The sequence below is a fragment of the Tursiops truncatus genome, chromosome 7 (genome assembly GCF_011762595.2).
Source record: "Tursiops truncatus isolate mTurTru1 chromosome 7, mTurTru1.mat.Y, whole genome shotgun sequence".
Taxonomy (NCBI): domain Eukaryota; kingdom Metazoa; phylum Chordata; class Mammalia; order Artiodactyla; family Delphinidae; genus Tursiops; species Tursiops truncatus.
In genome coordinates, this window is record NC_047040.1 from 98,664,795 (window position 1) to 98,690,226 (window position 25,432).

A 25,432-nucleotide genomic window follows, 5' to 3' on the forward strand; every position below is an offset into this window, starting at 1 on the left:
TTTTTTTATACAGCAGATTCTTATTAGTTATCTATTTTATACATATTAGTGTATACATGTCAATCCCAATCTCCCAATTCATACCACCACCACCACCACCACCACCACTTTTCCCCCTTGGTGTCCATACATTTGTTCTCTACACCTGTGTCTCTATTTCTGCCTTGCAAACAGGTTCATCTGTACCATTTTTCTAGATTCCACATATATGCGTTAATATACGATATTTGTTTTTCTCTTTCTGACTTACTTCACTCTGTATGACAGTCTCTAGGTCCATCCACATCTCTACAAATGACCCAGTTTCGTTCCTTTTTATGGCTGAGTAATATTCCATTGTATAGGTGTACCACATCTTCTTCATCCATTCGTCTGTAGATGGGTATTTAGGTTGCTTCCATGGCCTGGCTATTGTAAATAGTGCTGCAATGAATATTGGGGTGCATGTTTTCTTTTTGCGGTACGCGGGCCTCTCCCTGCCGTGGCCTCTCCTGTCGCGGAGCACAGGCTCCGGACGCGCAGGCTCAGCGACCATGGCTCACGGGCCCAGCCGCTCTGCGGCATGTGGGATTCTCCCAGACCCGGGCACGAACCTGCGTCCCCTGCATCGGCAGGCGGGCTCCCAACCACTGTGCCACCAGGGAAGCCCCTTCTTTTTGAATTATGGTTTTTCTCTGGGTATATGCCCATCTCCAGTCAATGTATTCCCCATCTCTCCATCTTCTGCTGCATTTCACGAGAACTCAAGGCCATTGCTTCTGAAGTGCCAAGCATTTTGCTGCCTTCTCCTCTGGTCATAGTAATATCCTTCAGTACCACTCTGGTGCTCAAGGTTATCAATGCAGTAGAATGCACTTTGGGGCGATGAGATTGAGGCTTGGGTAGCTCCCCCCCCTTAATTGGACTATTCTTGATTACCTGTCTCCTGAAGCAGACGCTTGGCTCAGACACAAAAAGTCTAACATGAACAAACTCCTGTGGCCCCTCCTCTAGCCCTTCTCTCATGTATCAGTCAAGAAGGCTATGTTATGCCACTCCCGAATCTCAGTGACTTAAAACCATTATGTTTCTTTGTTTCTCCCACGAGATGTCTATCACAGGTCAGGAAGGGAGCTCTGCTTATAGCGGGCACTCAGAGACTAAGGTAGGATGATTATCCCCCATCTCAAATTCTGCTGGCCCCTTTTGAATGAACAATGAATGAAATGCTTGATCAGAGAGTCACACATGTCACTTTCACTTACAACTTATTGGCCAAAACTGTCTCATGATCCCACTCGGGGGAGGGGTGAGGTCCAGGAAGTGCAGTCGTACCATGTGCCTGATAGAAGGAGAACTGAAAGTATTTGATGAACAGCGCTACCAGTTTGCAACTGCGCTCAAAATCAGGCTGAGTGAGGACCATTGAAAGCCTGCTGCCTGTATTACTCACCACTATTTCCACCTCCTTCTCCAAATCTCCGCCCAGGCATCTCTACAGCAGACCACTCCTTCTGCAGGAAATAAACAAAATCACCCATCCATCTCAGGAAATCAATTAAGGCAAAAAGACATCTTCAGAGTTTCCCCACACTCTACGTTCACGGACTAATCTAATTTGGACTCAGCTAGGAGACCTGAGTATAACACAGCCAGATTTCTGAAAGATGTTCACATTACAAGCTACTCTAAAAGCGGACTTTATTCTCATAAAAACATTTACAATTAAAGTAAGCCCATTGGACAGTATGAAGCTAAATCACAGAAAGTTTACGTGATTTAATGGTAAAGTGTAGTTTATAATTTTTCGGTTCAGGCCTAACTATACTTTTCTTTCTAGACCATTTTAATGCCTTCTCAAAAAAATTAGAATAAGTAGAATTATACCCTAGAGGCTGCGGAGATTTTTTTTTCATTTTAGTTATATCACCTTCTTTTCATAATAACTGGAAATGATGAGTGGAAGTTTGAGTAGAAGAATTTGCTCTTAAATTTTAATAAATTATCCTGAAGGTATTTGTTGCTTCACAAGCTTAGTAAGTGGTCACTAGACTTTTAAATTTACATGTTTACTAATCCCAAAAGCACGCATCAAAAATACTAGGCATATTACGATAAAACTAAATGCCAGTCAGTAATACTAAAGTACATAATAATCTCAGTTAACACCATCACAATCTAACCAATTACTCAATCAAAAACTTATCATCTTTTTGACTCTTTCCTTTTTTGTACTCTCCTAGTCCCTTCTAGTCCAGCAGGAAATTTTATTTGATATATTTATCAAAACCAGCCTCCTCTCACCATCTGCACAGCTAGTCCAGTCCACTAGTATACTTCTCATGGAGTACAGAAGCAGCCTTACGACTTATTTCCTGTGTCCCCACTTACTTACTGGAGTCATTTTTCACCTAGAAGACAGAATAATTTCTAACACTTCTTTTATTATGTAATATAATGCACGTACAGAAAAGTGCATAAAGCATAAACACAGCATTTAGCTAATTATTGTAAGGTGAACACATATAGTTATCAATGTGATTAAGAAATAGAACATTCAATGGACTTGAGGACACGGGGAGGGGGAAGGGTAAGCTGGGACGAAGTGAGAGAGTGGCATGGACATATATACAGTACCAAAGGTAAAATAGATAGCTAGTGGGAAGCAGCCGTATAGCACAGGGAGATCAGCTCGGTGCTTTGTGACCACCTAGAGGGGTGGGATAGGGAGGGTGGGAGGGACATGCAAGAGGGAGGGGATATGGGGATATATACTTACATATAGCTGATTCAGTTTGTTTTACAGCAGAAACTAACACACTGTTGTAAAGCAATTATACTCCAATAAAGATGTTAAAAAAAAAAAAAAAGAAAAGAAATAGAACATTATCTGGACCCAGGAACATCAGGCCTAATCCCTGATCAAAACCACTTTTCTCTCCCTTAAATGTAATATTTATTATGAATTTAGGTAATCACTCCCTTGCTTTGTTGTATATGCACCCTCAAATAATATACATTTTCTAACTTCTTTTTGAATTTTATATAAACTGAGTCATATAATTTATATTATTTTGATATCTAGCTGCTTTTTTGATATAGTTATGCACATGGCTTTTGTGTGTCTGTGCTTTCGTTGATACAGTTTTTCCAGTTCCCTATTACTGTGTAACAAACCACTCCCACTGGTACACCAAAGTGGCATAAAATGAACAGCTTTTTTAGTATGCTCATAGGTTCTGTGGGTCAGGAATTCATAGAAGAGACAGCTTGGAGACTTCTCTCTGCTACATAATGTTGGGGACCGGAATCATGTGGAAGCTTCTTCACTCACGTGTCTGCCATCTGGGCCAAGATGACTCAGTTAATACTGCAGGTCAGATTGCCTCCGAGTGTCCTCTCAATGTGTCTTGGGCTTCCTTACAGCAGGGTGGCATCAGTGTAGGCAGATTTTTTACATGGCAATTCAGGACTCCAGCAGTGAGTGTTCCAGTAGCTCTAGGCAGAAAGGCATGCCATTTTATGACCTAGACTCTGAAGACATGTGACACTTCCACTAGATTCTGTTGGTCAGAATTGTCATGAGCTAGAGTCAAAGAAAGGATACACGGACCCCACCTCTCGACTGGAGAAACGTCTAGTAATTTCTGACCATGTTTTAATTCAATAGTATTCCATTGTATGAGTATACTGTAATTTATGTATTCTATTTTTAATAGATATTTGGGTTGTTTCCATTTTGGACTATTATGAACAATGCTCCTATAAAAATTCTTGGGTGTATATTCTGGTACAAGTCAGCATGTATTTCTAGAAGAAATATACATAGGAGTAGAATCTCTGGGTCTTGGGGTACACAATATTCAACTTTATTAGATACTGTCAATGTGTTTATCAGAGTGATCACAGCAATTTACACTGGCCCCAAGTATATAAGTAGGGACACTCTTGCCAATATAGAGTGGTCTCTTTAAAATGTAATACTTTTTGGACTTCCCTGGTGGCACAGCGGTTAAGAATCCGCCTGCCAACACAGGGGACATGGGTTCGATCCCTAGTCCAGGAAAATCCCACATGCTGGAGAGCAGCTAAGCCCGTATGCCACAGCTAATGAGCCCGTGTGCCACAACTACTGAAGCCTGCGAACCTAGAGCCCGTGCTCCACAAGAGAAGCCACCACAATGAGAAACCTGCACACCGCAACAAAGAGTAGCCCCCGGTCACCGCAACTAGAGAAGGCCTGCGTGCAGCAACAAAGACCCAATGCAGCCAAAAGTAAATTAAAAAAATAATAATAAAATAAAATGTAATACTTTCTGTTTTGATACCCTACAGAGATTCCAACAGCACTCAACACAAAAATTAAATGCTTTGCCATGGCCCAGAAGGGCCTATATGACTTGTTCTCTACACATTTCTGTGAGTTCATCACCTAGTATGGGACCTTGCCATAAATATCCACCTGCACTGGCCTTCTTCGTAGTCTGACAACAAGACAAACTCATTCCTTATGTTGGACCATTGCACCTGCTGTTTCCTCTGCCAGAAAAGCTCATAACCCCTAGTTTAAATGTCTGTTCCTCAGAGAAGACTTGTCTAACCACCAATCTAAACGTCATCCCACTCCCCATTCCTAGTTTCTCTCCTCCCACTATTCTGTTTTCGTGGGGTTACATATCATCACATAAAATTATATTTATTTATGTATTTGTTTATTTTTTAAAATCTCTTACCATTAGCATCCACAGTGACTTGAGTATGCAGAAGACTGTTTTTGTTTTGTTTTGTTTTAAAGAATATGTGCCATGTGTTAGATTTACTTCTCATTATTTTATTTATTTATTTATTTTAAGTGTATATTTTTGGTTGTGTTGGGTCTTCGTTGCTGCGCGCGGGCTTTCTCTAGTTGCGGCGAGTGGGGCTACTCTTCGTTGCGGTGCGCGGGCTTCTCATTGTGGTGGCTTCTCTTGTTGTGGAGCACAGGCTCTAGGCGCACGGGCTTCAGTAGTTGTGGCGCACGGGCTCAGTAGTTGTGGCTCGCGGGCTCTAGAGCGCAGGCTCGGTAGTTGTGGTGCATGGGCTTAGTTGCTCTGCGGCATGAGGGATCTTCCCAGACCAGGGCTCGAACCTGTGTCCCCTGCATCAGCAGGTGGATTCTTAACCACTGCGCCACCAGGGAAGTCCTAGAAGACTGTTTTTTAATTAATGCATTATTTTTTATAATTATTTAAATACTTGCACAAATTTGCCTAGGCGTTTGAGAACAGGAGTTGAGTTTTACATTCTTCTTATACATTTATTTATGTCTAGTACAGTGCTTGGGACAAGTAGATTTCGGTAATACTAATTATTTTAAAAATTTGGCTAAAATGAATGTTGAAATTGAACGAAATCTCATAGTCTAGATTGGGTCTCGAAATTTTGAGTTGGCCACCATGGGGTCTGAGAGAACAGTAATCACAAGGTTCATTCCTGAGTGTAAAATGGCAGTTTAAAGAATAAAACCCATTTGACTGTTATCACTACCAATTTTTCCCTTTTAATTTCTTCAGTTTCTTTCCATTGTCTCTCCCCCTATCCTTTAGTAGGTAATGCTCAGGCATCTGCTGTAGGCTATTAAAGATGCTGAAATTTGACTCCAATATTTTTGAGACTGTGATAAAAGTAGCAGATGCTAGAAAAACTGTCTTTTCAATACAACAAGCAGCTCTTTGTTTTGCAGTAAGTGGAGACTTTAAAAAAGATTTGGGTGCAAATTGTCCCCTTCTTTGTGACCATCTCATGAATGGGTCAGTTAATTATGTGAATTTAAAACTTATGAAACAGAGAGAGTTGGGAAGCTATGGATGAAGAAATTGCACGTCTCCGGAGAAGGATAAAAACAGTCATCTTAGTTGAAGGCAGTCACATCTCAGCTGATTGTGCTTCTTTCAGGGAGGTGATTCTCAAGTTTTAGCTGCCTGAGGCTTCTTAATACTCGTATCGCTGGGGCCCGTTCCCAGAGTTTACTCAGTAGGTCGAGGGAGGTGCGGCTTGTCTAACAAGTTCCAGGTGATGCATGTGCTACTGGTCTAGGTGCCATCCTTGGAGAATCACTGCTTCCTGTTCTTTTTGCCTCAAGTATCTGAATTCTTGCTCTTTGATCCTCCCCCAAGAGTCCGAAGGCCTATAAACATATAATTCAGTTTTAACCCCAGCTCCAATGTCTTTTGGGTACAGCTCTCATATTTCTAAAAATGTCAGTAGACATTTCTACCCGGATGAGATTTCAACAATTCAGACTTGTTGACCTTGGAAACATCCCCTAAAATCAAGGTGCATCCCCTCTTCTCATGCTTTGGTAAATAATTGCCCTTATTTCTCATTATCCAGATTTAAATCTTTTGCCACCTGTTTTACTTCCTTTTGGTCTTTACTTTTTGTTTACTTGATTATCATAAACATGAAGAGTGACTTCTAGCTAGAGTAACAGTTACTGATGACAAATGACGTTTGTCATTGTGGACAAAACACCTACATCAGCTCTTTCTGAATCCTGGTGGGCTGCCCAAGAACTTCCTGAAGGAGTTTGAAAGTGAAACAAAGATTCCCAAGCCCCACACCTGGTTTACAATTTTGAATTAGAAATCGTGAGGATGGTGCCCAAGAATCAGCATTTTTTAAAGTAGACCTTGGACCAACGTGTGCAATCCGCCAATTTAGATTGTCATATAAGGTATTTCAATGCCACTTCCTCAAGTCTTGAGTAACCCAAGTCTTTTCAACCTGTAAGGACTAAGTTGAAAGTCATATTTTCCAGCGATATCAGTATTTCCAACTCTTCTTTATCCAGCATTCCCTTGGTGTGTGCAAGTAGTTGTTAGTTTTATGTTGCTGCATTGGTGTTATTTTCTTTATTCCCTGCTGATACCCACTTTGGAACTCTGCATGCAAAAAAACATGGATAATGGTGTGACACAGAGAAGGGTCCTCACCTCGGGTTTCCTCCTGAGCCTCTCCTGCTAGCATTCTTCAAGTTTGCCACAGCAGTTTATTCAAATAATTGATCTTATCTTTATTGTCAATGAAACTAGCCCAGAGGTTTTCCCCAGAAGACTTTTCTGATAACACAGAAGCACAACAGAAAGGGCATCGTGTTAAAAATAGAATAAGTAATATTTTCCAGGCAAAATGATTGTCCCTGCTTGTTATGTCTTTCAAATCCCTGGGTTTCTCCTTTGGATGAGTTTTTTTCCAGAGATTTCTTCTAAGGCAGAACCAGCAAGGAGGAAAACAAGTCAATGCTCTGCATCCTATCATGGAGTTTTATGGCACAGAAGATGCTGAGGGGACATCTCTGCCTCTCCTCCTCAGTAACAACAACAGAACAACATCTTATATTCTGATTTCAACTGATCACAGTGGGGGAAACATAAATTCTACAAATGATGCAATTTAGTCAGTGAAGTAAAACATTTCCAATAGCCTAAATTAATGTGGCAAAGGAGGAGATATTTCAGGGGAAGAACGACTAGGGAACAATTGAATACTTTTTTAGAATCCTTATTGTCCCATCTTTGTGTACATTTTTCTTGCTTCATACCATCTTTCCACCAACACTACTGCCACCACCACCTCCATCATTACCACCCTCACCTCCACCACCCTCACCTCCACCATCATCACCTCCACCACCATCACCTCCATCACCTTCACCATCCCATCATCACCTCCACCACCATCACCTCCACCATCATCACCTCCACCATCCCATCATAACCTCCACCACTCATCATCACCTCCACCACCATCACCTCCACCACCCTCATCTCTACCATCATCACCTCCACCATCATCACCTCCACCATCCTCATCTCTACCATCATCACCTCCACCACCTCCACCATCATCACCTCCATCATCCCATCATCACCTCCACCACCTCCACCATCATCACCTCCATCATCCCATCATCACCTCCACCGCCATCACCTCCACCACCATCACCTCCACCATCATCACCTCCACCATCATCACCTCCACCACCATCACCATCATCACCTCCACCACCATCACCTCCACCATCATCACCTCCACCATCCCATCATAACCTCCAACACTCATCATCACCTCCACCACCATCACCTCCACCACCCTCATCTCTACCATCATCACCTCCACCACCTCCACCATCATCACCTCCATCATCCCATCATCACCTCCACCACCATCACCTCCACCATCCCATCATCACCTCCACCACCATCACCTCCACCACCATCACCTCCATCACCATCACCTCCACCATCATCACCTTCACCATCATCACCTCTGCCATGGCAATATCTTTCGATTCCTATTCTACCACCATCACCTCTCACCCCATCACCCTTATCCCACCAACCTTAGCTTTCTAGTTACCTCCTGCTCACTTCCCATTCTCCCTTCTGAGGAAAATATCTCATTAATACTATAGTTTAAGCGATGGATAAGGTCTGACCCATGTGCTCTCTACATAACAGTGTAAAAGAGATCCTTTTTGTTTTTTCTGGACTCACATGAGTGATCTAGATTCCCCATTTTTGTCGGGCCAGGTTTTCAAGAACAAAAGCTCTCAGTCAGAGAGGACATCCAGAGGCCTAGCATCTCTGCTCTTCATTTCCAACCTCTGTGGGAACTATTCCGGGAACCAGCCAGCTTTGCCCTTGGTTCCTCTCCACAGGTTTCCAAGCAGAAATCAGACCCTTTTAAAAGTAAATCAAAGCCTCTGCAAGGGAAAGGTATCAAACGATGTTTCTTTTGCCTAAATGTAGCACTTACATTCAATCTTTAAATGTTTTACAGAAAAACCATTTAAATCTACATATTCTATATGATTGTTATCTGCAGAAGCCAAGGGTCAGCACCAAGAGAAATGGAACTTAGAAAGCTTCAAGACCTTGATTTGCTGCCTTTTAAAATCTTCAGTTTTTCTCAAAAATGATTCTTTTTCTCAAGAGTCATAGCTCAAAACACCATGCAGCCTCAATGTCTTTGTTCCCTATTCCTGCAACCTCCTCTGTCCCCACTTCCAGTTCCACAAATGTTAGGGGTTTTTTTGTTTACTTTTTTACTGTGGTAAACATTCTAAGATGAAAAATGGGTGACTGCCACAAAAATGAAATGAAAACTCACAGCTCTGCTGTCACACATACAATTGTGGTTTGGGGGTTACATAGGCCAGATTTCCAGCTTACAGAACAATGCAATACAGTGCATGCTTGGCTGGTGCCCCGGGGTACAATGCCACCTGTGTCATTCTGGTTTCTTTAGGGCATCGTGGCTCCCCTGAGCATTGGTGTGAAGTTCTGTACATGCAGCGTACAGTGTATTACTCATGCACTAGTGGGCCTCATGAAAACTGAGGTCTATACAGCAAGTTCCTCATCTGAGTTCTCGCTACTGCATGTGTCATAATCACTCTTCAAATAGTTTGGATACTGACCACAATGATCCCTGAAAGGATCTTTACCTGTAGACTTCTTAAGACAAACAAAAAGGTGCATTGATAATTAGTGAAGGAACACTCTGGAAGGAGAATGATTATACAATTTACTACAAAGAATCATGACGAAAAGCATGCACCTATGTAAAGGGTTAAATTATGCAAACTAGTCATAGACATATTTGATTATAAATCCTAACCAAATGCAAACTAGATATGATGCAAACCAACTCTAATGAGTTAGTTTCTCAGAGTTTCATTTTCCTAATCTGCAAAATGGGAATACAAATACCTAAATTATAGACAATATTTGCCAAGTGCTTGGATCCGTACATAGTACGTGCTCAGTAAGCAGTGTCTCTACATACGTTGGGTTCTGCTATGAGTCTTGGGCACCTCTTCAACAATACTGTGCCTGAGAAAATAGCTATAGAATTGCTGGTTGGTCTCTGCTATACTGTATGATCTATGCTCTTCATTTTTTGCTTCAAAGCCCTTATGCTTTATTCTAGTTTCAAGTCTTTATGGAAGGCATGGCTGAACGGTGCTGTAACACTCCAGGTCGCTAATCCAAGCATCTTTTGTCACCAGAGTTTTTGAAAGAAACATTTTGTCTGTAGGAGTCACGTTATTCTTTGCTATAAGGCTCTAAGGTGGGAAGGCGAGGAAACCTCTTTTGGGTAAAAGGGTTTCTCTTGGCTTGGAGTGGAAACTGAAATCTTCATCAGGAATATGTCATGTCAGGCTGTCATGACACTTGTTGCATATTACTATTAAATATTTCCCTAGCAGCGATAGCTGGGAAGGAGGTAATCGTGTTTAATAACGTCCTGCTAAATATTGTGAGACTCACGTGCATAAACACACACACACACACACACACACACACGCACACATGCACAGACCAAGCTGGCCATTAACTCGAAAACTTTCTATTCTAAAACTCTACTCCTTTTCTTATTTTGGTTAATCAAATGCCCAATATTTTGTGAGCGCTTCTGTGCATCATTGTTTTAGTAGACACTGTGATAGATGAAGAAAAATATCAAGGCATGGTCCTTGCTTGTAAAGATCTTGGAGAGTTTTGTGGGGAGCAAAACAGAATCACTTGATACCAATTAAGGACAAGTCATGGTTTGTCTGGATGGTGTTTGTTTTCAGTGATGAGAGCTTTCAGTAGATATCAGTGGGTTAATGTATTATTCTCTTTGGAAAGAAGAATTAATGAATTAATGATGTGTGGAGTCTTTTCTATATTCCTATTGGGAAATTGGGTGAAGATTTTTTTTTTTTAATCTTTCTTCTGGTTATATCCTCTCTCTTCATCTCTCTGGATTTCCAACTTTATCTTTTTTCCCTCTAGAGTAGCGCTGTACAATGCCACATATGTAATATGTGGTTAAAAATGTTCTAATACCTATATTTTTAAAAAAATAAAACTAAGCAGGTGGAGTTAATTTTAATGCTATATTTTATTTAAACCAATATATCCAAAATATGATTATTTCAACATGTTGCACTAGTATGTTTTAAGTGTTCAGTAGTCACATGTAGGTAGTGACCCCTCTGTTAGATACAGCAACTCTAGAGAATCACCACCAGTGGCTTCGGGGGGACCTGAGCTTCACCACATCCCGCATTACATACGATGTTGACTTCCTTAATGGAGGTCTGGCTTTGTGGCAACAAGAAGGACATGCTCAAGAGCCTTCCTCTTTTCTTACTCTTGCCTTGTTTGTCCACAGTGGTCCAGGTGAGAATGCTATCATGCTTCTCACCTTTCCTTCCTTCCATCCTTTCTTCCCTCCTTCCTTCCTTCCCTCCTCCAGTTGAGGCTACTGATTTCCAGCTGAAGAAGGGGCGGGGCCACGCCTCAGAGGAGTCAACACAGGCTTTGTTGACTGGAGCTTTGGGCACAGGAACATCCAGAGGGACCTGGCAGGTGTTTAAGTAGCATCGTGGATAAGGGAGAGAGGAAAACAGTGGCAGGAGAAGGTGGAAAATCTGAGCAGAAGGGTCCTCCCGCCCTTCTGCTCCCTCTTACATCAGTGCTCAATTAATGTGATCTTCCAAATCCCATTTCCCCACTTGGGGATGGTGCTGGCAGGTGGTAGGGTCAGAGAGTCAAGAGAAGAGAAAGAACCTGATTTGGGCATTTTCAGTTACACCGCATAATTTCACTCACATTTTGCATACAAGTTCAGAGTCAAGGAAAATTCTATTTTGGTGCTTGATCTGGAATTATTTGCATCTAAGACATTCCTTTACTTCAGAACATCCCCTCAGCATCTAAATCTTGCCAAGGACTGAGCTAAGGGCCGGGGATACAAGGAAAGGTGGGACGGGGTCTCTGTTCTCAAAGGAGTCTGTCACACACTGGCCAGGAGTTTTGGGGTTGTCATTAAACTGAAACTTTTCCAAAGACATCTGTGTTCAGGGCAGAAGGGCTACAATTATTCATGCCTTACTTTTATATGAATGTAGTGCACTTCTTTCATTGCTCTTCAGAAAAGTTAGTACCTAAATGGACAAAGTGAATGGGAACAATTATTCTGTAACCTAGGTAGAGCTGCCGAATGGTTGACCTTCTCACAGTGGAATTTCAGGCATCACTAAACACACAGAAGATGCATTCAGGGGGACAGACTGTCTTTCTACTTCTCTAATTATATCATTATTATATAAGAGAGCAATCGAGGTGTACAGGCTTGGAAATCAAATGTCTCTCATTTCTCATGCAGTTACCAGCCTCTTGGATTTGGGCAGGTCCCAGCTCAGCCACTTGCATTTCGATCTCTGACCAGTCACTTAAATTCTCTTAGTTTTATTTTTCTCCCCTCTAAAATGAGACCAATTATTTTACCTAGCTAGATATGTATTAGGAGGAAGTAAGATAAAAAGCTATACATAAAAACACATCTCCTAGAATGTGTCTGGCATTGCAAAAGTAAACATAGATCACTTCACTCTCAGATAAAAATAAAAAACGTCTCCATTTCCCATGTAAAATGAAATCCAGTCTGCTTATTGTGGTCTTGGCTCTGCACACCCCCGACATGGTTTCCATCTACTCTTCACCCCACGTACTGCAATCCAGTCTCATGGACCCACAGACTGGTTCCTGTCTTAAAGCCTTTGAACTAGCCCTTCTTTATCTTTGAATTGTTCTTCCCCAAGATGAAAGTTCAACGAACTTTTACTGTAGAAGGTCATATAGTAAATATTTTCACCTTTAGGGCCCATCTGGTCTCGGTTACAGCTACTCAGCTCTGCCATTGTAGCAGGAGAGCAGCCACACATAAACAAATGAGCACGACTCTGCTCCTCTGTTTCAATAAAACTACTTTATTTACAAAAGCAGGGGATGAGCTGGACTGGTGCACAGGCCACCAGAGTCTGCTGACCCTTGCCCTAGACCTTTCCACATCTGGCTTTTTTTCTGGTCATTTTGGTCTCAGATTGAGTGGGATCTAAGGCCTTTCTTGGCCACTCTATGGAAAGTCTGTCTGCCCCATTTCTTGATTGTATTGCCCTGTTTTATTTCCTTACCTATATGCATTTATATCTTAAACTATCTGAGTTATTCATTTGTTGATTTACTTATTGTACATGTCCATTTTCCATACCACCATCCTCTCAGTTCCTAGAGCAAAGACTAGAACAAGGTAGTGAGAGGTGCCCAGGAAATATTTTTTACACACATGAGTAAGTAATTTACCTAAAGGAAGGAAATTCCAGATGGAAACTTGCAAATTTTAGTGGTAGGAAATCAAGATCCTTTGTGGACCATCAGAGACACAAGAAGATCAGAGATTCCAGCAGATTATGAATCCCTCCACATAACCCTTTCCACACACAAGACTTCTAAAAAGCCAGACCTGTGTGAAACAAAGTAATTTTTTTATTATTGTTATCTGGGCACAATATAAACTGTGAATATCACTAGTTTTCTCTGGCTGTGAAATAAATGCATTGGACCTCACAGTCCAAATCAAAGACATGAGTCATTCTAGCTCATTAGCAGCCTGTGTGTGTTGAAATGGTTTTGATGACAGCTTTTGAAGGCAGCTTTTAATAAGACAAGACAGTGTACTATCTTGCCTGTGCTATCAATCAGCTTTCTCAATCAAATACCAGTTGCATGGCTTTGCAGTGAATACTGAGGACACTAGCAAAAGTGAGGCAGCCTTTGCCTTCTCTGCCGTCAAGATTAATTACAGTAAATGGGAGACAGAGAATAGATACATGGTGAGAACAGGGTATCAGTTAGTGCCCTGGCAAGAAACAAAGGGCTCAAACAGAAGGTTTAAGGAAAGAGAAGTTAAAGAAGCTATGACAGTATTCTATACAGAGGTGAGGACAAAGGTGAGGAAACTATCTGGGAAATATGAGGCATTCGGGGGCTAGCAACAGTTGGAAGTCATTCCAACCCTTTGGCCAGAGAAAGTACAGAAGAAAATTCTATTGCCAGAGTCCAGTGAGAGCTGGGCCCTGGGGGAGAGGCCAGCCAATGGGAGCTCTAGCCACAAAGAAACATGGCTCTTGCAAGAACATTAGCAAGATTTCTCTCCTTCTAGTCTGCCAAATCCAGCAGGAAGCCAGAGGGTAAGAGAGCTGATGATAGGTGCAGTCTAGGGAAGCCAGGTTTCCCAGACACCAAGGAGGACTGAAAATGAATCTTGCCTTGGGAGCCGAGGAAAACAAACGAAAAATAATTATCATAGTAGGTAAGCCAGGTGACAAGAGGTTGCATCTTGGAAATCCACATTTACTCTCTGATTTTATTTACTCTACAGTATGTGAATGCAACAGAAAATAAGGATCAAAGATGCTTTTAGGGTATGCGTTTTTAATACTTAAGGAAGTAGGTCAGAAGAGTTCCAGAATTACCAGCAGGGTTTATCCAACACAAGCCAATCCATATGAAGGCAACCAGAGTCTTGAGGGATTAGAAAATATCTTTTTACCCTGACGTTGGAGGAAAAAACATCCAGAGCTAAGTATAATCTTTTGCCTGGGAAGAAGAAACCAGAGAGTAAAATCCCCCATCACCAGGACAACAAATCCTCATTATGGCCAAGAACAGAAAAGAGAAGGATCTAACATATTCCTGTTCATGAAGGTTAATCACTTGTAAGCAATATTTCCCTTTTTTGTTGTTTGTATTTTTGGACTCTTGGCAAGCAAAATGAAATGTCTTTTTATTCTGCAAAAACAAAAATTGTAAAACCAGTTCCTACTATAGGTCATGTTGCAGATCTTTGAAACCAGCCTCTTAGGACTGTGATCTCTAACACAAGGTCATTTTGCTTTCACATCTACTGGAATGCGTAGGGATTAGATGCCGATCCATCTCTTTTTACAGGTTATATGCTTGCCTAGAGGACAAACGCCATGTTATTCCTATGAGTCTTTTCTGCCATGTCTTGGCATCCATCCTTACCAACGACCATTATTTTGCCAGTGCCATTCCTTAATACATGGAAGTACAATGGTTTGCATGTTTTGCACCAAATTTCTTCAAGAAACTATATTTTGAACTCCTATCAAATTGTAAATTTGATTTCTCCAAATAACTAGATGCTTTTTGAATTGATTTGAGTGAAATGCTGCCTAAGCTTCTTGCAAAGTCTTGGTCCAAGTGGCTGCCGGAGGGAAGGAAGTGAAATGCTGGACTTTTCCTTGGGAGATTTTGGGAACACAGCTCTTGAATTACCAAAGTGTTTACCCATCCTGATTTTTATAGTTGTCTTCAGGTGATCCAAGCCTCTTGTTGTGTGATTCCCTCATCACCGATGCTTTAAGCATTTTCTTAAAGATAAATTTAGAAGAAAATGGAATCTGTATGAAATAATTTCAATAGTGGTCTATTTGTAATTCAAGTTGATTTCAGCATTATTCTGGCTTAGCCACTAACTCTGTGAACTTAGGCCACTTACCCTCTGTGGTCCTCAGTTTTCTCATCTATAAAACGAGAAGAATGGGCTAAGAGGTCCCTAAAGCCCTTTATAATTCTAACAGACTGTGATTATGAGTCTATGTTACCCCTGGAAATATCATGAAAAATAAAAATAAAACTGATCGAGTTGAAAATGGTCCAACAGTTACAAAGAAATATTTGACATTGTAATCATGGACTCACATCAGTTAGTCTTCTGACTCTTTAATTTGGGAAGCAGATGCTTGATTAAAGCCTGTGTAAAAAGCCCAGCCCAGCCTTGTGAAAACTCAAAAATATTCTTAAGTAGGGATGTCAGTTACATCATTTTCTAGACCTGGCAGTTTGGATGAAATTAACCCACAACATATTTGAAAGCCTTTTTCTTTTGTGAGCATCTAGCATGTTTCCTATTGCTCTCCTCCTGGGTATCCATTTGTTATCAAAACCAGTGTGGCATCCAAATTGAAGTTCAGTGCCAGCAGAGGTTACATTTATACATTTCCCAGAAAAGGAACAACAGTTGTCATGGGAGAAGATTAATGTGTGGCCATCTTGGGTCCTTATTAAAATCTTTTCTTTAAGAATGAGGGATTGGAATGTTAATGCATTCAATAATCTATGATTATAAAGGTATGCTATACCGTTTTGACCTTTTCAACATTTGGTAATTTTGACTGAGTGGCCATTTTGAGCCTGTTCTTTTTTTTTTTTTTTTTTTTTTAATAGCTCTATTACTCTGTGGGAAAGAGGAAGGCTAGCCAGATTTTGAAAATACATTCGTCCTGAAGCAGGAGTAGTAGGATTTAGTTCAGTGTGCCAGAGACAGTGATGGATGTTTTATATAATTTTTCTCATTTTTGACTTTCTCAAAAGTCACTTATGAGATAGTACTATTATCAGATGAAACAAATTGAGCATCAGAGAATTGGCCATAATACCTCAAAGGTAGGTAAGAGGGAGAGGCAGCAATAATCCCAGGAACCTACGGTACCAATGTCTATGCACTTTCCACAGGATCACATCTTTAAGGTTTGAAAGCTGTAAATATACCTAGTGTGCTGTAAACACAAGTAAATATCCTAAAATATTTTCATATTCTAGACTGAACTTTCAGCATCAGTATCTTTTTGGTACCTATTAGGGTGTCAGGTATTCTGTGGCTGGTGGAGAAAGACTGCTAACAAGACCCAAATCCCTGCCCCCAAGGAGATTACGGCTGGAGAGTGTATCAACTCAGGGTTATGCGAACACACAGTGGATGATGAGACATCCAGAGATGAGCAATACGGGGGGGCGGGGGGAGGGCGCTAATATCTAACTAACCCCTCTGCCCAGATCTTAATGGATAAGAGAATAAAATAGTGTTACTGGAGCAATAAAAACTGGAATAGTAAATGAGGGGGTACCTAGTAAGAAGAAAAATTACGGAAGTCTCAACCACTTCCAAAAATGAGACACTATGACCCCAAGGGAGGAAGAAATACCCTATTCTCTCTCTTGTCCTCTGTTTTCCTGATAAGCCCTCCCTGTTAGCTGAATCCAAGCAGATATCAGCCATCACAAAAACCTCGTTTGCAAAGGTCAGCCTCTGGTGACTCAGAGCATGACAAGAAATGATGGAAAACGGTCTGGGGGGCGGGGGGAGAGGCATGGACGGTTACAAGATGGCTTTTCAAAACAAAGGAATAATGTTTCTCAAAGATGAAGTCCTTTCTCCATTTCTTTCAAAACAGAGTAGCTGCCTGTTTTTAATTGATTTCTTTTCCTGACTTCCACACATCAAAACTCTCCGTGGAGTTTTAGCTAGGGCAGCCTCCACGTGGAAAGCTGAGGGGATAAAATGGTACTAGGGGTCATAGGATGAACTCAAATCAATCTGCATTTATGACCTAGGTGTCAAGAGCGAGAATGAAAGAAATACTGTCCTTCCTCATTTTGGTGCTGAGATTTTAATTCTACACTCCTCTTCAGTTACTGAGATAATAGCATATTAACTGATGATGAATTCGTAGATAGCATCAGGGGCTGTGTGCCTTTGAAAGATTGAGAGAAAGACTCATAATATTGATAGTCCATCAAACTGAAGATGAGATTTCAAAATGACAGTGGGAATGAGGGGTCTTTATTGGCTCCAGCCTAGATTCAGTTCTATGGAAGGCAAAGAAATAAATACATGATTCCCCAGATTGAAGTTTAGGCAAAAGCTGCCTCTGTGACATTTTCAGATAGCTTTCAGAGTCGATGCATTCAGTAAGTTTTGGTCTTTTCAGACATTTGGTAGACTAGAGTTTTATGTTAGTTTTTTATTTTTTTAATTTTAAGAATTAATTACTAGAAAGAAGCTTACTTAGAATACTAGCCAAAGAAAAGAATATTAGGAAAGTATTGATTGCTGGGAAGATTCTGGAAATATATTAATAGGTTAAAAAGTGAATCACTGTGTAAGGAACCTTGACTTTTAGCATTCATAAATGCCAGAGAAATATGTAAAAAGGCTTTATTTAATAAAATTTCAGAAGACCAGGAGAAAATAGCCTTATAAGATAGCTCTATGTCTTCTCTAATAGAGATTCTGTCGTAGATAAAGAGAGACATCCTCCAATTATAAGCAAAAGAGAATCTTGGTAACCCTTTTGGAGTGGTATCCTCCAGTAAATAGGTCTGAGAGTAGGTTTTAGCTTGAGTCACTCAGCAAGTGTACACTGAGAATCTTCTCTGTGTAGTTAACTCATGCAGTGGAAGGTATAAAAGTTATCATCAAATCAAGGGTAGACCGATGAAGAAGAATGCAGTTATCAGAAACTTCAGAGAAGCACACTTTCTGCTGAGAGCTTTGGTAACCTCATCCGTTGGCATAAAATCTATCAGGGGTCTTCCCAGCAGGCCCCCCGAGAGCGACTTTATGTCTCTCCCTCCAAAGTCTTTTATCTGGAAAAATAGTTAATTTAATATCTGGGACTTCCTCACAGGCAGAAAATGCTATGAAAGAGGAAGTACTGGGAGCCAGGAAGGGGAGGATATAAAAGTTGAGAGGGATCCATTTAGCCTACTTTGCCTTTGATATGAATTGTATGCCTGCAAATTCTGTTTCCTTTACTTTCATGTGCTGGCTGACTGAGTCATTGGCCAACTGGGACCCAGGGTGACCACACAACCAAGTATAATTATTTCAGTTATGTATATAGCTGTCCTAGGATTTTCTTGGGTTATGGGGTATTTCCTGAACACAGAGAAGATATCTCTCCTGTTTCTTCTCTAAAGCATTACTTTCCTGTCAGCTTAGGCATAAATGAAAGGGATGCCCAATCATTTGTTGCCTAAAATAAAGATTCATTGAAGCAGTCTGTGAATTTTATGTTCCCGCCAACCCAAACACACACTCGGATTTTGAGATGAATAGATGTATGCAGTTTAATATGATTTGCCTTTTTTTAAGTAGGTGGTGAGTCTGAAGAAATACTCAGTTCAGTGACCTTGACTATGTAGTGACAAGTACAAACAGTTTGCATGTGACTCTGCATAGCCTTAACCATGGAGGCTATGAGAAGGTAAAAGTAGTAAAACTGCTGTCACTTCTACTGGTGAGAAAAGGAGATGACTTACAGTGTAGCAACGAAATGATCATGTGTTTCTTTTATCTTTAAAGCTGTTTTGGCTTCAAATTAAAAGTTACTCTTTCTTCTCAAAAAAACACTGGGGTATAAACACCTTCCAATTGCTGCAGTAATTCAAACAAACCCAGAGCTTTTGGAAATAAGCAGATCAAAACTTCTGCCTTGAAAAATAGAAAAACAACATTTTTAATGGACAAATATGTGCTGGCTAGCCTTACTGCAGCATATGTAAGGTATAGAGTGAAATTTATGCAGTAATTAAGAAGAGAGGTTGCAAAGGCCGTAGTAACTGCAACTGCAACTTAGTGTTTAAAGTCTGAACTTTGGGAAATTACAGCCAAGAGACTGAGTCCCTCCAAATGGCAACAGTGTGATCAAGTATGGATACAGTCATCCCAGAAAAATAAATTAGGTAAACCCAGATCATAAAAAAAGTGAATTAGTCTCGGCTAATATGTAATAAAAACAATTTATTTAGTTAGATGTTTCAGAGTCTTCAACAGGCATGTGAAATGTTACAGTAGAAATAAATACATAGGAGTGCCCATACTTTTAATAGAGCAAGTATTTGTCCTGTAGGAATAAGGGCTTTTGCATATATAATCTGGTAAACGTTTTTATAGGATGCATATCTGACTCAAGTAAACTCTAACTGGTTAGCATTATGGTTCCTGGAAGGGACAGGCTAGGTAAATGGCATGCCTTCCAGAAATGTATTTTAACACATTTGATTCACATGATGAGCAAGTTTAATTGAATTGACTGGGATCTAAATGTAGAAACTTCATTGAACTGATTTAAACAAAAGCTTATAAGATAAATAAAAATAAGTGTTCAGCCATCAAAATTGGAACTATGAAAAGATGGCAGAGAACAGAAAGATGACCAGGATGTGATAATCTGGAGAGGTGTGTATCCTAACTGTTGTGGAATTCAACCATCCTAACCATAATCAATGCCAGTCAGGTGACAGGAGATGTTTTGTGCAACACGATTCAGTAATATTCCAATTATCAAAGCTCCATGTAAGAGAAAAGCAGTTGTAGATACTGATTGGTCTATGGATGTATTGAAGAAATCGGGGCACTAGCTTGGTCATCCTAGTCAGTGAGGACGAAGCTACAATTGCAGCTCCATATCTAATTAAGGATAAATAAAGGCCATCAGCTGGTTAATAATTGTCTACATCCAGTAAATATGCTTACTATACCTGGATTTTAGTCTCCTCAAATCACTTTTACTTTGTCTACTTAATTGTTGATTGTTAATTTAACCTGTATGAGTTAGTCCATTAAGCTCTTAGCATATCAAGAGTTTTGTAAAAAGATACATACCTACTTGGGGAGGGGGCAGGGTCCTAGAACAAGCACAGCTGATGATTCAAACACTCAACGTTTTGATTTCCTAGTGAACCTTTCTGCCTTTCAAAGGGCAACGTGCAAATTTACTTCCCTCCTCTGGCAATAGTGCTTTCAGTTATGAAAAACAAATTTTACCTTGCATTGTCACCATTTTCTTATTTTACAATAATAAAAAGCAGACTTTTACTCACACATACAGTGGCTTTGTTCTTCTCACTTTGTAGAAAAAAAGCTACCTTTATTTATTTATTTATATTTTTTTCTTGTCACAGTCAAAATGAAATTTTCTTTTTCCATTTACTTTGACATTTCAGTGTCTATTTCTGAAAAAATGTGGCATAACTCTATGTACAATTCTTTCAGAGACAAAGGAGAGAAAACATGAGCATAGGGCAAGTTTCAGTCTTTGAGAGCGGTCAGATATTCTCAAAAGGCTAGTTATATGGAAAAGTTTGATTTAAGAGAAACAGAACATAAATTTTATATACAATGGTATAATTCCACATAAGGTTAATCATGATTTATTTTTATTATTATTATTTTTAAATTATTTATTTATTTAATTTTGGCTGCATTGGGACTTTGCTGCTGTGCACGGGCTTTCGCTAGTTGTGGTGAGCAGGAGCTATTCTCTTTGTTGCGGAGTATGGGCTCTAGGTGTGCGGGCTTCAGTAGTTGTGGCACACGGGGGCTCAGTAGTTGTGGCGCATGGGCTTAGTTGCTCTGCAGCATGTGGGATCTTCCCAGACCAGGGATTGAACCCGTGTCCCCTGCATTGGCAGGCGGATTCTTAACCACTGCGCCACCAGGGAAGCCAGTGATTGTTTATTTATTTATTTTTGCGGTACGCGGGCCTCTCACTGTTGTGACCTCTTTCGTTGTGGAGCACAGGCTCCAGACGTGCAGGCTCGGTGGCCATGGCTCACGGGCCCAGCCGCTCCACGGCATGTGGGATCTTCCCGGACCGGGGCACGAACCCATGTCCTCTGCATTGGCAGGCGGACTCTCAACCACTGCGCCACCAGGGAAGCCCGATAATTTATTTTTAATAGCACTTCTTTCTGTTCTTATTACTTATAGAAACTTATAGTGATATAATTATGTACATAGTGATACAATAGAGATAGATGATAGATAAAAGATAAACTGAGACATATTAAAAATTTTAAGAGTGTATTTGAGCAAAAGGGATTTAATCAGGTAACATCAAATCTAGCAGATAGAAAGGAACTGCAAGAAGCTGTACAAAATGAAAGACTTTTGTAGACCGAAGGGAACAGAAATAGAGAAATTATACTAGGCAAAGAAGTGGGTTGGTTATTGCAAAGTTACTTTACTTTAGGGGATCGCAGATTACCTAACTAGTGCTGATCAGGAGATTCCTGATTGACTGGTTTAAGATTCCATTTCTGAGAGAGCCAAGATTATAACCAAGTTAAGTCTCTATTTGGTGGCATGGAGCTTAGCATGAGCAACTTTACTTTGGGCCTACCATCTTATTTTTAACAATCTATATATTCTTATATGCCTACACACAGCACATACATGCACACAAGTAGGGAGTCAATATTTACTGAGTCTACTAACTTGTTTGTGGTGGGACTACAAAGATATATTCATTTTTTTCTCTCGAAGATCTTGTAGTTTAGATGGAGGTACTTAAAATATACATAAAATCGCCTTCCATGAGCAAGGCACTCAATGAATATTTGTGGAATAAATAAATGCACAAAACAGCACAAGTACAAAGCAGTATGTGCTGACTGGTGAGCTAAAAACACACTAGAAATTTCGAGAGTTTCAAAAAAAAAAAAAAAATGAAAGAAGGCTTAAGACCAACACAACTATTGATGTCTTCATGGGGAAGTTAGCCGTTGAAATGTCTAAGGTCAAGCAGGATAGGATCACATGGGGTGGAATGCACTTGTGTAGGTTGGGGCAGGGAGGATGGGCAGAAAGGGAGAAAGAAGAGGGGTTTTTTGTTGTTGCTTTGTTGTGTGTGTGTGTGTGTGTTTTTTAAGAGAGAGAAAATGAACAGATAATCCAGGGCATAGGAACTTTTGTGCGATAGAGTGAAAAAAGCACATTTAAGGGAAAACAAAAAATAGACTTAAAAAAGACAGGAGTCTTGTAAATGGGGGAAATCAGAATCTAAAAATGCATATATCTAAGGTCTCCTGTAGAGATAGACTAATTAGTAATGAATACAGCTATTTACACATTGACACATAGGACATAAAAAATCACCTAAGTCAAGATATATGTCTTCTTAAATAGAGAAACATATTTTATTTGCTTCACAGTTTTCAATATTAAAAAAAAAATCTCTAAAGTAACTGAGTTTTTGTATCACATTTTCTAAAACTTATTAAAAATATTGAAATAGCCACTATGTCTTTCCTCAATGAAAACATCCATTTCAGAATCCACAGAATCCCTTCTTGTTCCTTTCCACACTCCTGTTTCTAAGCCATCAGGGGGAGTTCAAGCTACTACTGCAGTCTGTCTTGAATCTACCCATTTTCTTCTCCTTTTTTTAATTGAAGTGTAGTTGATTTGCAACGTTGTGTTAGTTTCAGGTGTACAGCACAGTGACTCAGTTAAATATATATATATATGTGTGTGTGTGTATATATATATATATATATATATATATATATATATATATATTCTTTTTCAGGTTCTTTTCCCTTATAGTTTATTACAAAATATTGAATATAGTTCCCTGTACTATACAGTAGGTCCTTGTTGCTTATCCGTTTTATATAGAGTCGTGTGTGTATATTAATCCCAAACTCCTAATTTATCCAGCCCCTGCCCCCCACTTTCCCTTTTGGTAACCATAAATTTGTTTTCTATATCTGCTGGACCTAGAGATTATCATATTAAGGGAAGTAAGCCACACAGAGAAAGACAAATATCATATGATACGGAATCTTATACATGGAATCTAAAAAAAAAAAAAAAAGATACAAATGAACTTACTTACCAAACAGAAATAAACCCATTATCTTCTTATTCCTGCTGCTTTGGGCCTATTAATTGCCACTTTCACTGCCTTTCACTGCCATCCTCTCCTGGGATGTCTCCTGAAAGGGCCTCCTTTGTGATCTCTTGTCCCAGCCAGGTCTCTCCCACCTCCAGTTTAATTTTCACAACCCTATCAGAATTTTCTTTATAAATGCTGATATGACTACATAATGTCCCATGCTCTAAGCCGTTAGTCATCCTTTATTGCTCAGACGATAATGCCAGACTCTCTAATATGGTATTTATAACCCTCATAATGTGGCTATCCATCACCTAGCTTACACTCTTTCCCATTCATTTATCCCATTTATGCTGAGATTCAGTCAACCTGCTTTGCTTTTCCCAAATATTCCATGTGATTTCTAACCTCTGTGCCATTTAGTCATGCTTTCTCCCTAGAATATTCATCCTTGTTTCCTTCTTTCATCTGGAAAATTCCTATTCACCTCTCAGGACTCAGGTAGAATGTCACATTCTATTTCGTCACTCATTGGAAAATATCGTAGCCTCTTAGCTTTCCTTTTTCTATTTATATATCACTTCTGCACTGAATTATTTAAATTAATGTGCCTTCCCCGCTCTCCTTACAGGCAGTACACATAATGTCGGGCACGTAGTATATTCTTGTCAACTGCTGAATAAGATTGTTTTAAAATTGAGGCAGATATAACCACCTCTTATTTTTTAAAACCACTTTCATCCTTTGTCAGTTTCTTCATCCTAATGGATATTTTCCTATATCTCTGCCACATATAGAGAAAAGTTTATACATGACTTCTTTATTGGGTCTAAAAGAGAATTGTTAACTGTATTAACATAGAAACAAACACAGACAACTTGTTAAATAGACAACTGATTGTTAACTCTTTAGATTGCACTAACCAAATGGGTTAATAACTTTTAAATTTATAGTCAGTTTATCATTAAAAAAATCAGTAACAAACATTGCTCAAGCCACTTGTTTTGTGTTAAGAGATGTGCAGAGCTTTTAATGAAATGTTTAATTTTTCAACTTGCAGTGGAAAATTTAGACATCCGTGCAAAGACGTTTTTTGCCATATTTTACCAGGACTTCAGAAACGTTTTATTAAAAAATAGACAGTATGACAATGAAAGCATATTTTATGTGGTAGCAGAAGAAATGGAGAAAATTAAAAGCATGAATGTTATAATTAGAGCACTCCATTGTTTCTGCTTTCTCAAATTGTTATTCTAAAAGTTCTTCAATAGAATGTACATTTAAAAGTAGTTCTCTTTATACCAGGTTCATATATTTGTACTCCATACTTCGCCATAGGGGATGTTTGTAATATATTTTTGGAATGAGAAACTGGTCAAATACCCAGCAGTTCAGTATTTCACATTTATAAACCAAATTGAAAATTAGCTTTGAGTGTTTCATAACCTAGGACCAACTTGGACATATAACCTTTGGAAAGCAAATAATTATGACCCCATTTACAGAAACATGTTTATTTTTTGTGACAGAGAAGAGTTACCTAACTTTTAATTACAGGTATCGAGTGTCTCTAGCCAAAACTGTCAGTCTGAGGTGTTTTAGCAATGAAAGATCATTTGGAAAAGCTGATTTTGCAGAAAAAGCATGAGGGAAAAAAAAAAGACATAAGATGTAAAGAGTTAGATAGTCTTCACATAATTTGCAAAACCTTAAGCTCATCAAAGGAAGAGATCAAAATTCTACCTAATGGAATTGGAAATTAAGTTGCAGAGGAGTACAATTTCTCTAAAATATCACATTGATACTTCAAATAGTTTATCAGCATGAAGACTCTTGAAAAGACTAGTTATGTGTCCAGATAAGGCTTGCTTTTCCCTTTCTCTTTCTTTAAAAAAAAATTCCTAAATATACATGTGACTTTCACCAAGGTGAAAAATGAGACTGTCTTGTGGATGCTTTCTGACCTAGTCCCCCTTCCCTCTCCTTTCCTAAACATATATTATACTTAAAAAATTCTTACCACTTCAAGATTTAAATTATTTCAGGACCTCATTTGGATCCATTTAAATGAGTGGCATCTTTTGC